This window comes from Pieris napi, chromosome 1, assembly GCF_905475465.1.
Source record: "Pieris napi chromosome 1, ilPieNapi1.2, whole genome shotgun sequence".
NCBI classification, from domain to species: domain Eukaryota; kingdom Metazoa; phylum Arthropoda; class Insecta; order Lepidoptera; family Pieridae; genus Pieris; species Pieris napi.
In genome coordinates this window covers 2,606,082-2,623,827 of record NC_062234.1, presented here as the reverse complement: position 1 = coordinate 2,623,827, position 17,746 = coordinate 2,606,082, and the positions used below count along the sequence as shown (strand labels likewise).

The 17,746-nt window shown below is 34.7% G+C and overlaps 1 protein-coding gene across 2 annotated transcripts in view; it reads left to right on the top strand.

Moving 5' to 3' along the window:
• Positions 1–17,746, top strand: part of LOC125062535 (protein doublesex-like) — a 146,685-nt gene that overhangs the window by 57,603 nt on the left and 71,336 nt on the right. The gene's annotated exons all lie outside the window — the stretch shown is intronic.

Genomic DNA, 17,746 nt, shown 5'->3' with positions numbered 1-17,746 from the left:
CATGACCCATCAAATAGCCACTTCTTCCTTGTGTCTTTATTCTTCTGTGCAACAATTTTAGCTATAAATACAAATGCCATTTAGAATAAAATAAATTAAAAAAAAACACATAACCTATAAATTCTGTTATTATTAGAAGAAATAAAATAAAAGACTCATAGACTTGCAAGAAAGGATTTTATTTACTGTTATTTTGGCAGACGAAATTTACAAGTATTAGGTTTACAATTTACGATTTTTTTCGAAATTTGTATAACTTCTTGCAAGGTAAAAATTTCAACTCTGATGGGGCAGTCGAAACCGCCTTCAAAGCTTTATTGATTCACGTCCGAATGTTTTTTTAGTAGATCAATGAACTACCTTTAAGATGGCAAAAGTCCATAGCAATGGTACACATTTTGATTAGTTAAATATATTATATTTAAAAAAAAATCTACTTTTTGTTCCTCCCATACAAAACGCCAATTTCATATATTTTTACACTATTCTCGCATAAAAGACCTACTTAAGCCCATCTACTCAAACAAGATCGTATCTCGTAATCCTTTTAAATTAAAAACTGCTTCATATTCATATTTTATCGGTTTTCTTTGAAGTAGGCCGTAAAATGCTGGATTTATCTTCATTTAATATTTCGCCCGAGTCCGGCCATAAGCCGAGTCATTTCAGCTTTTATAATATGCAATTAGAGATTGTAAAAAGGATCACAATAATGGCATGAGCTATAAAAACCCTATAATGAGCTGCGTGTAGGCAAATTGTATTCGTAGAAATATTGTAAAAGTAAGCAATGTTGTTATGACTTGGCCATTAAAATAGTATATTATTATATCTTTCATTGGTGTAAGACAAGTTTTATTTGATATTTGTTTATGTATTTTAAACATTAATTATTTAACACGACGAATGATGTACCTACTCTATGGGTATGGTTTGTGGACTCTGTTTCCGCACTAAGACCCTCAATAGGTCCGTTGTACGTAAAGTCCTGGCTTTTTTTTAATTGAGGTGAAATTGCGCTTACGCATGCTCGCATCAAGGATGTCGAGCTTGACGCGGGGACTGTGGGGCTGGGTCTACACTCAAATCCCTCTGCTATTCAGAGGGGTAGCGAGACCCCACCCACTAAAAACACCTCAGGCCTTCACACGTCCTTAATATGGGCCCTCGGGGTTCGCTAACGTAAAGTCCTGGCTAACTAAGCCAGCCTAACTCCTTCCAAAAGCACAGAAGCTTCCTGGGCACTTTTCAGGCTTCACGGAGCGACCACACTGTTCCGAGGATTTCTGCACGTTGGTACCTACTCTATTTAAGTATATTACAATATCAGACGGTATATTTATTCACGCCTAACGCCAGATACTCAAGTCTGGGGGCACAGTGCCTCCGCCAAGACGAGTAAAAAAACGGCGCGATGTCTTTCTCGAAGTAGTGCTTCGTTGTGAATGAAATTAGAAGCCTGAAAGATTTGTCATATTAATATATCCAGTGTAAGTTGTTAGGTAAGCTAATTACGTAATAACTTAAGACAGAACGTCCCTTAGGGAGTGAATCAATTGGTACATGGATCTCACAACTTTTTACGGTAGAAGAACTGCGTTGCGAATTTTTTTTTTATGCAAGTTATGTTTTTGATGGTGCTGTAGTGGCCTAGTGGCTTCAGCGTCTGACTCTCATCCCTGAGGTCGTAGGTTCAAGCTCAGGTTGTGGACTTTATTTTCTATGTGCGCATTTTAAATTCGCTCGTGAAAACATCGTGAGGAAACCAAAAAGTTGACGGCATGTGTCAGGCACAGGATGGTGACCTACTTGCCTATTAGTTTGACAAATTATCATAAATACAGAAACAGATACAGAAATCTGAGGCCCAGACCTAAAAAGACTGTAGCGCCACTGATTTATTTTTGTGTTTCTGGTGGTATAATGTTATATTATATATAAGGTCATTATTATTAAGCCGCGTTATAGGCTAGTCAAAAAATATTATGATTCATTAAAATTTATGTAGCAGTATACTTTACTTTTAATATACTGTACGTATAAATACTTTACGCGGAATATAGACTATACTTACAACTCTTCACCTATTAATACTTTCTTTAACATTTTTTTCAACATTGTATTCAAAACCTGCGTACAGCCATTTTCAATTACGAAAGTCGTAAAAGCGTGAACTAGAAATATTAGTTACACTTTTTCGTAACCGCAAAGCTGATTACCCCTATCCCGTATGCTAGATTCTACCACCGACACTTTGTTGTATCGACCAGGGTGGCCCAATAGAAAAGATCTTCATGTCAACCTTTTCATGCCGTACGTACAATTTTTAAGTACGTTTCTGTTTCTGTATGTCAAATGGTATTTACGTTGTACCTGTCAATTTAATAAAATAATAATAATTTAATTAAACTGCTTTATTTAAAAAATTATGTATTGCCGAACCTTCCTCAACGATTTCGACATAGGTCCTTCAAGAAAAGAGCGTACTAATTCTTTAGAGGTCAGCATCACACTTGTGATCCTTCTGCAAAGGTGTTCATGCGGTATCACTTTTTTTATAACTGGGGCAAACGGGCACGAGGCTCATGAGCTAGAGAACTCGCGACTGCCATGCCAGCCTCTCTCTTTTCTTGAAGAACCCTAAGTTGAATTGGTTCGGAAATACTTCAATAAAATTCATTTCAATACAGAAATTGTTTGGATCTTTTTATAAAATTCTGTTTGATACCATTTCGAGTGAGAGAAGCCATTTTGATGCAACTAGAACCTTGTATAACTCACTCAGTGAAAAGAGTAAAATCAATTAAATAGCTATTGAATGAGCAATGAAACCTGCAAAGTACCAGCTATTAATAAAACAATTACACGTGTAACATTTATTGCAGAATGTCGTTATCTGATAAAGAAATGTAACCAGGAAATACTTTCAAAATAGTTTCATAGACATACTTGGCCGGTGACAAAAGAATTAAATAACCTTTAAAAAACGGGTTTTTTAAAATTTCGAGTTCCAATACCTGAGTCATGTATTTGAAATTAGAACATTAAGTTACATAATGGCGTCCGAGTCTCTTGTCTATTTTTCCAGAATATTGTTGAAATTTTTAGAAAAAAATATACGGTTTTATCTCGAGATATTGCCGCATTTATGCAAATACTTTTATAAAATAGTTATTTCTTTTCGTAATTTCTAACAGTGAATTGATGCGAAATTATACTTTCATCACCGAATATAAGTGACAGAACTAGTCAATCAATTACACCTCGTGTAAATAATGAACATTGCAAACAATTAAAGTCTAATTCAATTACGAAGCGTAATTAACCGCGGTCGGCCATTTCATTATACATTCCTAAACCCTCTGACATGAATTAATCATAGCAGTGATTGCAAGGATTTATTTTTATTGTATTTATATAACATATTAAATGCAATAAAATGAGGAACCCAGTCCGAGCTTAAGTCGAGAGCCAGATTTTTTACTAAAATTAACGTTGGAAATAGACCACTTGCGGAAGATCGCGGAAACAAAAATGCCTCACAAAATGTAAAAAAAATAGTTTCCGAAGTAGGAATCGTTGTGTTAATACACGACATTCAATCTCTTGAACCAGTTATGATTTCATTTATTCATAACATATGCAACATCGCGGATGTCTTAGCTTATAAATGTACAGTGGCGGATTTAGAAATTAAATAGACGATTTTGCTATTTATCAATGCGGAAGATAATAACTACTTTATCTATCTTATAGTAGTTTTAGTAACAATTATTCTTATTTTTTTAGTTTTACAGACAAATGTTCCAAGACTTCTTTAGTTACACTGTTAATTTTTACAATGTATTATTTTCTCTACTATTATTAATAATTATTTTATTTTTTTTCGTCTGAGGCGCAAACTAACTGCTGTGGAACTGCTCCACAGCATAATGCTGAGCCAGGGTCACAGCCACAACACACATATATTACCCATTTAAAATGTGCCTTATTATTTTGTGTGTTCTGTGTGTGTGTTTCGTTAGTAATAAATGTTATGTCAGTCTAAACGCAATATAAGCCTGGTTTTTAATGTATACAAGTGAGACTGGGATGTTTTTAATATCTCAATATTCAACTGGAAATATAAAAAAGGATTTGTTGGTCACACTTGCTTTGACGGGTATAAAATATATATTTCTCAACTTTTATAGAAATTATTAGTACCACTTATTATTATTAGTTACCACTTTAAAATAGAAAATATATAGAAAAACGTATTTATATAATAGGAAAATAGAGCCTTGGTCTCCGAAAGATAACACTTGCCAGTCAGTCACTTGGAGCTCGCATCACATGGGGTCTGTCCAGCAAAGCCAGGCTGACTTTGGGTCACTGCGCCAGTGGATAAAGTTTTTTTTTTTGAAGTGAAACTTCTTTATCGGGGTTGGAAAAAAATTAGTGTAACATTTTTTCGTTACGCCGTACGCGTCACGTTTTTCGGTTACGCGTCACATGTTTCGGTTACGCGTCACATTTGACCGTTACGCGCGTCTTTTTCTCGTCCCTACCACGGTTGATTCGAAGAGATTCTAAACCATTAATAACAAAAATTTATAATAACTATACCAATGCTACTAAAAATTATATTACAATTTATGAAATTCTGTAATAATCTTAGTGTTAATAAGGTAAAATGAAATAATTGTATTATTTGTATTCAAGTCTGTGATATTAAAAGCCTTTTGTTAAACTTTATCTAATTTAACTTTATTTAACCAATTTCTGTAAAGTTAGTTGCCTATAGATAATTTTTCGAAATATAAGGTCATAAAGAAGTTTCACTTCTAACGTGTGTACTGTGTACACTAGTACACGCACATTTTTTTTTTTTAATAGAGCGCATCGTGCAATCAGTCTTCTGACTATGAGCAGATGAGTTGTAGGATGGTTTGCGGGTGGAGATATTCCTCATTAGGAATATCTACCATAATAATATTAGCTCAGTCAATGCTGCTGAGCTCCAAGGTTCTTCGTCTTTTGAGTCGGTTTATATACTCCGGTAGGGTGAGTTGAACAGCTAGGTGGTTAGTATGATATTCCAGCCTAGTCTTGTACTTCTGAGCGTATACTTTTATTTCCTCCTTGACTGTAGGTATGCCTAGGTGTTCATGTACTTCAGCGTTTCTTATGAACCAAGGCGAGTTGCTTATTTAAAGTGGATAAAGTTAGTTATAGAAACGGTATCGTGCATTGAAATTGTCATATCAATTTTATTTAAATTATAAATAATTTGTTAACTATAATTTCTCCAATACAATAAAATTTCTTCATATTTAACGCTCGAGAAATCAAAACAATTGAATGATAATTAATACAAACTTTTCGGGTGTAAATTAGACAATTGTTACTTCATTTAAGTTTGAAACTGTTCTAAACTTCTGTGGTCGTATGTTTTGAATACTGTGTATAGTCGAATGTGGACCTTATTTTTATACAAACAAAGTTCAAATTACATTGACTGTAGAGTGTCAGTTGTTTTCGACAGTGGCTAAGTTGGAAAAGCGTGTCACCACAAATTGACCACACTCGTACACAATCAAAAACAGCGGTCCAGTTGTTTTGGACGAGTCTATTTTGATTTCAATTGTAAATAATTAATTAAAGAATCTATCTGTTTCAAGGGACTTTTTATAAAACTATTATGTTACATATTTGTTTCTTTAACAATTAAAACAAGACAGAAATGAATAACCTTATTTCAAACGATGTCTGGCAAGGGCAACGTGCGAAAATCTAATATATAAAATTCTCATGTCACTATGTTCGTTCCCATACTCCTGCGAAACGGCTCGACCGATTCTTATGATGTTTTTTATGCATATGTCTTTTTACTATCGTTTTTATGTGTTCACTACACACATGTTTGGGTGTTCACCCAAAAATATTTTTTTTATTTTCTGGATAGTTTTTTTTTTTAATTTAATGTTCGCGGGGGCAGCTAGTAGGTTATATAAAAGTTAATACCTAGTTTATTTCTTAAATTAACAAAAATCACGACTAGCATTTACGAGTAATATTTTAGCAGTTACCTGAGATGCGTTTTGTTTTCATACGGAAATCAAACTCCGTTACCTTCCTAGACTGTTTAGCTACAAGGCCCCTTCGAGTACATGAATCGAAAGTATTAGAAAATTTCAACAGTTAAATCTAGACGATACAGAAGGATACTAAAACTACGTCCGATATCGCGGATTCCGTTGGATCCTATCAAAAGTTTTATTACCATCGTCTCTCTCTTTCCGTCCTACCCGGCTGTAAAGAGATGCCATTATCTTTTTCAGGAATTCATTGTCGTTCCGCATTTTATGTTCCGGGCGCTTCGCATATTTTTATTGCGTCTCGTAGATTGAAAAGAGCTAAGCTGTGCTTGGAATATCACAAACAAGCTTATCTATGTAATTTTAAATTAAAATCTAGGTGGCTCAGGTTCACGATATAGTTACTTGTTTGTGGGGGTGAAGCTTATTAGTGGCATAGTAAAGCTCTTATTGTACTTAAGCTAGATAATAATTGCTGAAATTCTTAATTTTTACATAATTCCCATTTAATGGTTACATTACAATTTTAATGTCAGCAAAATATTTTTGCTTAAGAAAACTATGAGATATTCAAATATCATATTTTTGGGACCGACAATATTTAAAAAAAAAAATAAGCCTTTTGTTTCTTGCAAAATCAAAGTAAACTTAATTGTAATATAATTTTTTAAAGAGAACCCCTCCGCTGGTGAAGGCCTCCTCCAAGGATGTCCAGGTATCTCTGTCATGAGCAGCCTGCATTGTCAACCACCGAGATGGGTGGATGTCATTATCAAAGCGGTGCGAACCACAATAGCAAACGTTAATTGGTATAATCCATTTTAATAATGTCTCAAAGTAATGAGGGTAGTAACAAATTTACGTTCGAAAATGGAACACCGTTAATTAATTTCAAACGGTAAAAAATGTACCGATATATGATCAAGCAAATTTTATTTCTTTAGAAACTATTTACGACTAGTAGCAATTACGATTCGTATTATTGATTTTGTAAATTATGTCCCATAGTTAGTCTTTCGACTGCAGTAGCAAAATTTTACGTTCGCAAACGGAATGTCGTAAATACATTCCTGGATATAAAACTGCAACGCATTCGCTTTTTACAACGAACCTCGTAACCTGATGTAAGATCCGAGTTTATAGATCTATTTCTCTTTATTAAAGTCTAGACTAGTTCTATTTACCCGATGTCCTATAAACCTACTGTATTTCAGGGTTAATAAAACATTATTCCTGCAAATCTACTCCAAATAATAACTACCCACATTATTAAAGTCGTAGTAAATAAAAATATTTCCGAACCCTAAGTTGGTTGGTTAGGAAAGCCACTTATTAAAAGGCTGGCAACGCACTTGCGAGCCATCTGGAAAGGTGAGTGCCCATACGGTATTTTTTATATAGAATATATTTCTTATACAAACGTAGGAAGCTCACCTGATGTTAAGTGAATGCGCCGCCCATGGATACTAACACTGTCAAGAGGCTCGCAGGTGCGTTGCTGGCCTTTTAAGAATTGGTACGCTCTTATCTCGAAGGACCCTAAGTCGATTTGGTTCGGAAATACCTCAGCAGGCTGGTTCCTCATAGGGCAAATAATGCCTTAAAAATTAGTTGTCGATTAACAACGAAAAATAAAACCAATAAAAACAGAAGAAAGTCTACTTCTTCTTTTGGTACCTCTCCATTACTGGAGGTTTCCGGCTCGTGAAGCGTGTCCAGATACAGCAACGTTACGAAGCCATGATTTTTCTTCTACTAACACGCCATTTACCCTGGATTTTACCATTGAAGGGGGTGGTTGCGGTCATGAAGCAACACGTGGGCCAGGTTACTTTCCGTTCTTTGATGTTCTGGATAAGTTTTTTATTCTAACTCGATTAAGAAATCGTTAGAGATCATATACGAAGCATGCAACGAAACTAAATGCTTGTAAGACTTTCTTACAAGTATTAAAGTGACATCATTATTAGTAAACCCGAGTAGTGATATTTTATCTGTGGGAGGGTAACTTTAATCCGCTAACGTTTGAACTACCCTACATTGTTGCGGCTTACGCGGTAATCTTTCAGGTGTAAATGGCCGTCAGACGGAGCTTTAGTCGAGCACGTATTATATTGCATTAAAATCGTAATATAATGTTGAATTAGATAAAAGTAAAATTATATTTTTAGTGCGCCATGGATCACTTTTAATTGTTTAGTGGTTTTTATATCGTGTTTGTCGTATAACAGACATAGATACCTTACTAGTAATAATACAATATCTCAACATCTAAACTATGTTTAAAAATTCCTTCCCATTAAGGCCTATCAATTACCTAACACATTTTTATTAACTCTACATTCAATCTACGTTATTGTAGTCAATTATTAAATTGTCTCGGGTGTTTGCTACATTTTAAAGTCTATTTAATATTATCAAAGAAATTCTACGTTTATCTTGTTTGTAGACATATTGGTAGGCAATTACTAGGGTAGAAGGGTAGAAGGACTCCTTTCTCCGCAATTAGACTCGTGGTTGGTCCGTTGTGCGTACAACGGACCCACGTAGGCAATTACTAAAGATAATATAAGATTTTAAGCTCCTAAGAAACGTTAAGTAATCGCTGTTTGCAAACAAAAACCTGATACAATTGACGTTGTGTTAATAGATTATTAGCGAACGCTAAAGACAAGTATTTAAATCGTTTTTTGTGGAAATTAAAATGTGCCTTTCCAAATATACATGTGGAATAGAGTATACTGCGTTATAAAATAATATTCCATTTGAAACAATATTTAAAATAACATTCAAACAATTATTTACATACATATGTAGTGCAAATGCTTTCTAGTACAATTGTATTAAATCACTTTTAATTGTAAATAAATACTTTACTACGCCTTATCTACTGCAATGTAAAGTTTTTTCCTTATCGGGTTTTTACCTACCTTTAGCTACTGGGTTTTTTTTCTTTTTTTTTAGCTACTGGGTTATAGAACCCGGATAAACCAAACTTGATTTATATTGTTCCAGACCTGATGATAAGATGCAGAATCACTTGTATCAAATCATTGTTCGTAAATATTTCTTAATTGGCTGAAAGTAAAAGTAAAATTCAAAGATTGACATAACTTTTACACATTTAAAGAAAATAAATTTATAATAAATTAATAATAAAATTAATAGAGGACAGTGATAGAGACACCGTGAGCCATTTTTGCCAAAACCCTCCATCTTTTAGTCGATACCAACTCCGGGGAAATAAATACAGATAATGCAACTTTCTCTACAGCTGTGATACTTTTAGACATCCAACACCTTTTGTCTTCAGTCACCGTGACCACGCACGCTGTAAAGCATGCGAAACGTCGGATAAATTTAAAATTATGTTAAATAATTGTAAATTTATAATAATACATAACTTTAATCCGGTTAAAAAGCTTTTTCTTTAAAATTCAAAGAATTTTTCAGCGCTCTGAAACTCTTTTTATAGAGGATAAACGGGCATAAGGCTCACCAGATGTTATGTGATACTGCCCACGGACACTCAATGCCAGAGGCGAGTTGCTTGCGACTGCGTTAGCTTACCTGAGAACTACACAGACTTTTATCGTCTGCGAGTGCGATAGAATTACCGTTTTGATAACCGGAAAATGACCGGCTTTGCAGTGACCAAATAATACCTTTAAATGCTTTAATTAAACTAAGGCTAACGTCACGAACGTTAAATGTAGACGGTGTAGACCATTGTAAATTCCAACAGCGTTTCAGTTTCATAGCTTTAGTTGGAAAACGCCGTCCGACTTTTATGGGCAATTTCGGTTCAGACGTTTTGTTATATTACCAATGCTTTTAAGGTGCTGCACCTCGCTCCGGTAAACATATGTGCAGTTTTACGAGCAACTAGTTTATGGAAAATGTGTAGTAATGATCGCAGAAGCGTTAACTGTTCGAAATGAGCTATATGTTTTGACAGATTCGCCTATTCGCCGCGTTTTAATGGTTTTGGAATTCTTAGTTTGAATTTTGACGTCTGAAAATATGTTCGCGACAACAGCTGTTTTTACGCGATTTGCAAGTACAAATATACAAGTAACTTGTCTATTTGTGCAGTGTTGGCCTGAAGCCAAGCGTGCGACTCTCATACCTAAGGTCGTAGGTTCGATCCCCGGCTGTGCACCAATGGACTTTCTTTCTATGTGCGCATTTTAAAGTCGAACGGTGAAGGAAAACATCGTGAGCAAACCGACATGTCTTAGACCCAAAGAGTCGACGGCGTGTGTCAGACACTGGAGGCTGATCACCTACTTGCCTATTAGATTTAAAAATGATCATGAAACTGATTTATTTATTTATTACCTTGTATACTTATAACCCGAGAAGAGCATACCAATTTTAAAAAGGCCTTGCGAACCTTCTGGCAATGTGAGTGTCTATGGACTTACTTACTTGGACTTAATGTCCTATAACCAATAGATGGAGCAGAGGGCGTCCACAGTGAGTCTCGTATTTCACCTCGCTCCAAGTCCTTCCGGCTCTCTTTGCCTCATCTGCAACTGTACGGCGCCTGGTTTGCCTGGAACACGCTTCCGCTTTCCTTGCGGGTTCCAATCAAGCGTCCGCTTGGGAATATGATTGGGATCACTTTGAAGTGTATCGCCTATCCGAGTGTCCATGGGCGGTGACATGTTTTGAAAAAAATCTTTGATTTAATAAATTTCTGTGAAATTTTTAATACTAATTTTGTAAACTTGGACTTTTAAATCACGATGAAAAATAGTAACTTACTTATAAACAGGTAGTCCAGTAGAAATGTATCTATAAAGTGAATCCGTAGTCTGATATAAACAGTACTGGCAACAATTTAACCATTTATTACGGCAATTCTCTATTTTGGTTTTATGTGCAAATCTTAATGATCAAGACGTAGTCTTGACTGTATTGATAGGTACAGGCTTTTACGATATACTTAGATTAATCGATTTTTTTATTTCACACATTAAAAGGCCGGCAACGCACTCGCGAGCCCTCTGGCATTGAGAGTATCCATGGGAGGCTATCACTTAACATCAGGTGAGCATCCTGCCCGTTTGCCCCATGTTCTATAAAAAAAAACACAATATCTCTTTATATTATATATAGAAAACTTCTGTCCATGTCAATTGTCCAAATAATTTGTAATTAAACTAAAGGGCTAAAAATTATGAAATTTTTTGTGTCAAATTCGAGAATAGTTTAGATTTACAAATTTTTGTGTATTTTTTTTGTTACAACGTCCGTCGGGTTATTTATAAAACAAGGCATTAGTAAATATATAAAATATAAAAATAAAGCCACGAAAGTTTTGAAAAGAAAGAAAAAGGAAATGTAACATCTATTTTATATATTTTTCACATTGTTCACAATTTAATACATAATTCAAAAGAAAAATAACAAATTACAATAAACCGTGCAACTAAGTGTGTAATCATAAATGCTGATTAAATTAATCGAACACGAGTAATAGTAAAAAACTGCGATTATTACTAAGAGTTAAACACCTTATGATACATATTCATGGGATTTTCCATTAATTAAAATGATTGGCTCCATGGCTACCGCCTACCATAGTGCAGAAACGGTCATAGATAAACAATAATTTAATAGGTCTATTTTAAATGGCAACACTCCTTTACAATAGTTTTTCTCTCCTTTTAATCGGCACCTCATGTGTGAGCGTCGTGGTCAACAAGAAGCATCTGGACTATCTCCTTCCACCGGTTTCTGTCCAGCGCCTCTCTTATGACCCGTTTAGTATTTTCCGCCTGTTCTGCGGCCGCCCGAGGGAGGTGAGACGGGCCAACGTGTGACACAAGTAGTATATCTACCATACCAATATATTATAAAATAAAAAAAATATTCTAAATTTACATTAATTACGAAATCGGCACTCATTTTTGTTTTACAAGATATAGTTATCTATTATTTTAGCTTAAAGTATGCTACCCTTTATTTGCTACATTGGTTAATTATTGAGGGTTGCCAGTCTAAGGGGTGTCTGGGTATAAGTAGGTTGAGGAGTTTCCCCGCGTGGATAAAAGGTTCAAGTATGGCGTGAATAGAATTCAAAATTCAAACGAAAATGTATTGCATAACTAAGATATAATATTAAACTTCATATGTTATTTAATACACTGTTTCAGTACTAGTTAGATAGACTCCTTTTTTTCGTGGGATTTTTTGCGTAACGCATTTGCAGCACGGCTGCCTCGTGGTGGAGAGTTAGGTATGTGGTACTCGATGCTGAGTATACCCACTAAAGTCCCACGGCGTCACCAGCAATCGCCCGGGGTAGACAATAATTTATACACATTTATATTTGGACACGGTAACAAGACTTAAGGTCCATCAAGAAAAGTGTGTACCAATTTTTAATAGGCCGACAACGCACTCGCGAGCCCTCTGACATTGGAGTTAACATCCTGCCCGTTTGTTCCCTAATAACAAAGAGACATGCTCTTCCACAAATAGTTTTAAAATGTACATTTATTAAAAACTATTACGTAAATTGATTTAAATGAAAACGTGTATTAACTACAGCTTTTATTGAAAACCATTTATAAATACGTCTTTTTAAATAACCTGTATTTATCGGCATTGCGTATAATGGAATAATTTATATTTTATTCACGATCATTACATCTAGACATTCATACCTCGGGGCACGTATATGTTGTCTTGACAGTCAGCTATTGCAAAGTTGGAAAAATCTTCTACGTATTTATGTAATAAATCATCTGAATCTAAATGTCGATAAAGGGTAATGCAAATAATAACTGTACTGGTTGTGTAAGCAAAAATAATTTAATGCCTCTCTAGTATTCCAAATCAGCAGAATTATCCTAATTTCGTGTATAAAAACCGATCTAGAAGAACAGATACCTATCAGGTAAATAGTTCGCATCGTTAAGCGAATATGTATTATTTTTTGTAAAATTCGTATCGTCGTAATTGTCATGTATTTAGAATAGAGTGTAACTTATACTATAGAAAATGCATTATATGTGATGTTTAGTAAATAAATACGTACATATCTATTATGTAATTTATTTTATTTATTAACATTTCTTTGCATGTACTGACATACAATATAATTTTTTAACGGTTTTGAGCGCTTCGAGACAGCCACTGTGAGAAAAAAAAATTAGGCAAGGAGTGCAAAAATATATATGACATATAGTTATTTAGACAAAACGAATGGAACAATACAAAGCAATTAAAACATATAAATAGTGATCAGGACAATACTAAAAAAAGGACACACGAAAAAGAAAAAGCGCACACGATAATTTCAGATCAGTTATTATGAAAGTTAGAGGTACGGATGTGGACAGGTAATGCTTGTACAGTAGAGATTTAAAGAAAGATAGAGAAGGAGCTGAGCGAATCGGAACGGGAAGTGAATATAGTATAGAAAAGTGACTTAATGTTTTACATAGATACTGGACCTTGCGTGGGCGTGATTCTAAAAGGAAACCTCAGTTTAGAATAGTATATGTAACATCTAGTAATCATATGCAATGAAAGACTTTGAAAAGTTTGCTTATACTATCAAGTACGTATTCGTCAGTACAATAGTTATCTTTAAGTTTTTGTGCTGAGAATACGTGAAACTTTCCCCCAATGCCCAAGATTCGTGCCGAAAACATCCTTGACAATCGCTTATGTTCCTGTTTTAACCCCGACAGGAATAACGGAAGCGAATACCTTAATACAAACTGTGTTAATAACAAAATATTGACGGTCTTGGCATCAGATTTCTGTATAAATTCCTTCATTCTTCAATGTCCTCTCGATGTAAGACAAGATAGAAGAGTCAGATAAATTTGCGACATTCATAAAACCTATATCAAAGCAGGAAAGAAGACTAATTGACATTGACGTCTGCGAGCAGGCACGTATGCCCAGTTACGGACAGGATTAGATCGTATTACTTGGTAGTGCATTTTCGCGAACTAATCAAAGCGCATGGTTAGCTAAGAAGTCACGCGCCTCTGACGAGTCGCCACAGGGTTGCCAATTGCAAATAAATAGAGCAAAGTGTTAATCAAGTATTACGAATCTTAGTCTGGTTGACATTTTTATAATGGTTGACGTTTTAATCTAGATCATCGCGTATTTTGTTCTGCATCTCTACGCTTAGCTGTGCATATGCTGTCCGTGCAGCTTGTCTTAGATGATTGAAGCGTCCAACGATTTAAATTCCGAGAATTACCCAATACCTCTTGCATAATAATCCTTTTATATCTAAAAATGCTACGATTAAATAATTGTAATTCAAATTCTTAACTCTTGACGGCGAGCTGCGTTCACTCCAGGTGATATTTAGAGTTGACATAACAATACAGTCCAATGCTTTTCGTACATTATAAATTAATTAACAGTTATACATTTGATACTCTTAGTAACTCATGCTCAATTTAACAGTATTATTTAAGAGTTTATATTGATTTTTTTAAATTTCTATTGCCATTTATAAATCAAAGGATATCTTAAGAACTGATAAGGTTTATATGTTAATAAATGTTATCTGGCTTAGCATTTAACCCTTAGTATCTTTTTATTGCACAATATTGTAAATCTAATGCAATCAGACTACAAAACGTCGTAAAGACATAATCATACAACTATTGATAATAACCTAATATTATATTGATTATTTAAGTATTTGTTCTGTGGTGGATTAGAACCTTACTCTGCCTTGTGTTATCCAAAAAATGGTTGTGGAATACCGTGGTATTCACCTGTGAGCAAGTAATGCTACATAAGGAGGCAGGAGATCGAGAGAAGAAGCGCTCTAGGACGAATTCTAGGGTTAAAAGACGCGGAGTAAATGGAATTGAATGCGCAGAGGCGATGAGAACTTGGAGAAACTGATCGTGGTTGGTAACACAGAAGGCAAGAGATCACGTGGTCGTTCACCAACCAGATGGACCGATCAAGTAAAAGACTCATCTTCCTCAAAACTATACAGTGTTATAAAAGAGGCGCTGGACAGAAGAAAGTGGATACAGATAGTCCGCTCCAGATGCTTCCTTGCTGACCACGACGCTCAGGCATGAGCTGCCGATTAAAGAGAGAAATGCCCATCTCCTACCTCCTATGTAGTGTATTGCACCGGAGGTTTGTAATAGTTATACCTTTGAGGCCCCGGTAGAATGCGAAAGCGACTCTGGAGCCTATCTAACGCGGCCTTTTTACTACCAGAGGTGGTTTTAGTGGGTATTGCTTACCCAGTCTCTGAATAACAGTTTGTGGTGTACCGCATACCCCTTCTACTTTCGGATACGCAAATGACCACCACAGATTTAAAAAAATGGTAAAAATAAAAAGTTGATGTAAAATTACTATAAATATATATATTGTATTACGTTACATAGATATATTATTACATTTATTTCAAGACTGGACTAGTACCTATGTAGCCATTAAATATAAACACAGTCAAAGTTCAAGGGTTCTTGATTGAAATGTTCATTATCAATTGAATCTGGCTTGAAACGAGTAATTGTTACTTTCATGTTTTATTTGTGATTTTATACATGTGTAATGAATTAGTTTTTAATAAACGTGAAATAAGAAAAATTAGAAAATAAGAATGATGTTGTTGTTTCGAATGAAATCTAACCTAACTTAATTATTTGTCTTAAACAAGTAAAAGCTAAATTTAATTTTCGTGTGGGTACACGGTGTCTAGATTACCTCTCAGCAGAACGCGTTTTGGCCAACTACCCGATTGAGCATTCTGATAAACGAGCTAGGTCTGGATATCCATAGTTTCTCTCCACACCTCAAAACAAACTATAACTAAATAGAATTTTCAACCTCATTAACAGCGTGATACCTAAAATTACGATAAGTAAAAAGATTGTTGTAAAATAATTCTACCATAAATTAAAAAAAATATTAACGGCTCAAATATAAGAGTCTTTCTTCTATATAAGAGACTCTTGGGCCGTGGGGTACAAGTGCACAGACGCTAATTAAAGATTTAAGTTGGTGCCTGGTAGATAGAACCGCTGACAGAGCTGCTGCTTTCCTCGCTCAACGAATAAGTATCGCAATACAGCGAGGAAATACTGCCAGCGTTAAAGGTACACTGCCATAGACACCAATTTTTTTTAATTTGTTTTAATTTTCCATTTATAAATTTAAAATAAAGAAAATTGTAAATACATTATCTAATATATAAAATTCTTGTGTCATAATGTTCGTTTCCATACTCCTCCGAAACGGCTCGACCGAATTTTATGATTTTTTTTATGCATATTCAGTCTGAGTATCCGCTACTACCTATCTTTCGAACCCCTAAGTGATAAGTATGTTCATCTCAAAAAAAATTTTTTTTTTCATACAAAGATACATACATTCAAACCCTTTTTTATTATTGATAGTTATTTTTATGGAACTAAAAAAAATGTTTCTTAGAAATAATATACATTGCAAATAATAGATACATATATATATTTACAATTCAAAACAACGTTTGGCGGGTCAGCTAGTAATACTATAAATATAAATTTTAATCAAACCTTTGGCAAGTTAGTTATTTGTGACAACCCCGGTTCGCAGTGTACAGTCAGGCTCATAAAACCCAGCTCTTTTTACTGCCATCGAATTTCGTTCCTAGCTCGAACGAGCCTGTATTTTTAAAGGTTTAAAGGAAAACTTATTTTATTACTAAGAGCACTTTTAGTAGTGAAGGCGAGGATTTTACGATCGAGAATGGCGGTGCAATTAATAAGTTTTAATTACTCATCTCGTCGTTTCCGTATTGGAACTTGAACCTTTATGGTTTATGGAGTGTCGTGTGGCACAGGTGTGATAATAACTCTGATCTAAGAACTAGCTATTACTTGACTGCCGTCATGAGAAAACATCTGCTACTTTTTTAATTGTGACGTGAGCATTATATTTTTTATCAGGAATTTGCACATAAACTGGCATACTTACGCCTGGTTACCAGACGTAATTGCTACTAGTCGTTAGAACGCAGATTTAGCTGGTCTCCTATCCAGCGTAATTACAAGGTGTAATACTAGATTTTTTGGCTGTAAGTGACATAGTTATACAGGGTGGCCAAAAAGACGTGGAACAAACGAAACTAGGGATAGATGAGGTCATCAGCTGCAAAAAGAAAATTGACTTTTATACTAATTATTATTTAAATTCGAGAAAATTTACATCCTGTATATTTTTCATAATATCCACAAGATTGGTACTGATGATTCTTTGCGTTAGACATGCTATTTATAGTTGTTTATTGAGTGTATTATATATAACGAAAAGTGACCCTGTATTACAAGTTTTAGCGCATTTAATAGGGATTTGGAAAATGTATTACACAAAGCCATGAGTGGCTCTAATATCTTTCTAGGACGAAAAAACAAAACAACGATTCTTGACTTTGTAGCAACGCTTTCAAAACATAACCAAACAGTGATATGAATTTCCGTTTATAAACAATCGTGCAGCAGGATTATATGTATAAGTAAATGCTTCGTTAAGTGTATTTTATACAAGTTAATATAACGATTAGCATAATGATACACAATTAACAGTAACGAGTGCGCATAATTTGAATGCACTTTGTAACTTACAAATAAATTATGGGTTAAATGTTAGAAAGGGAATACAATTGAACA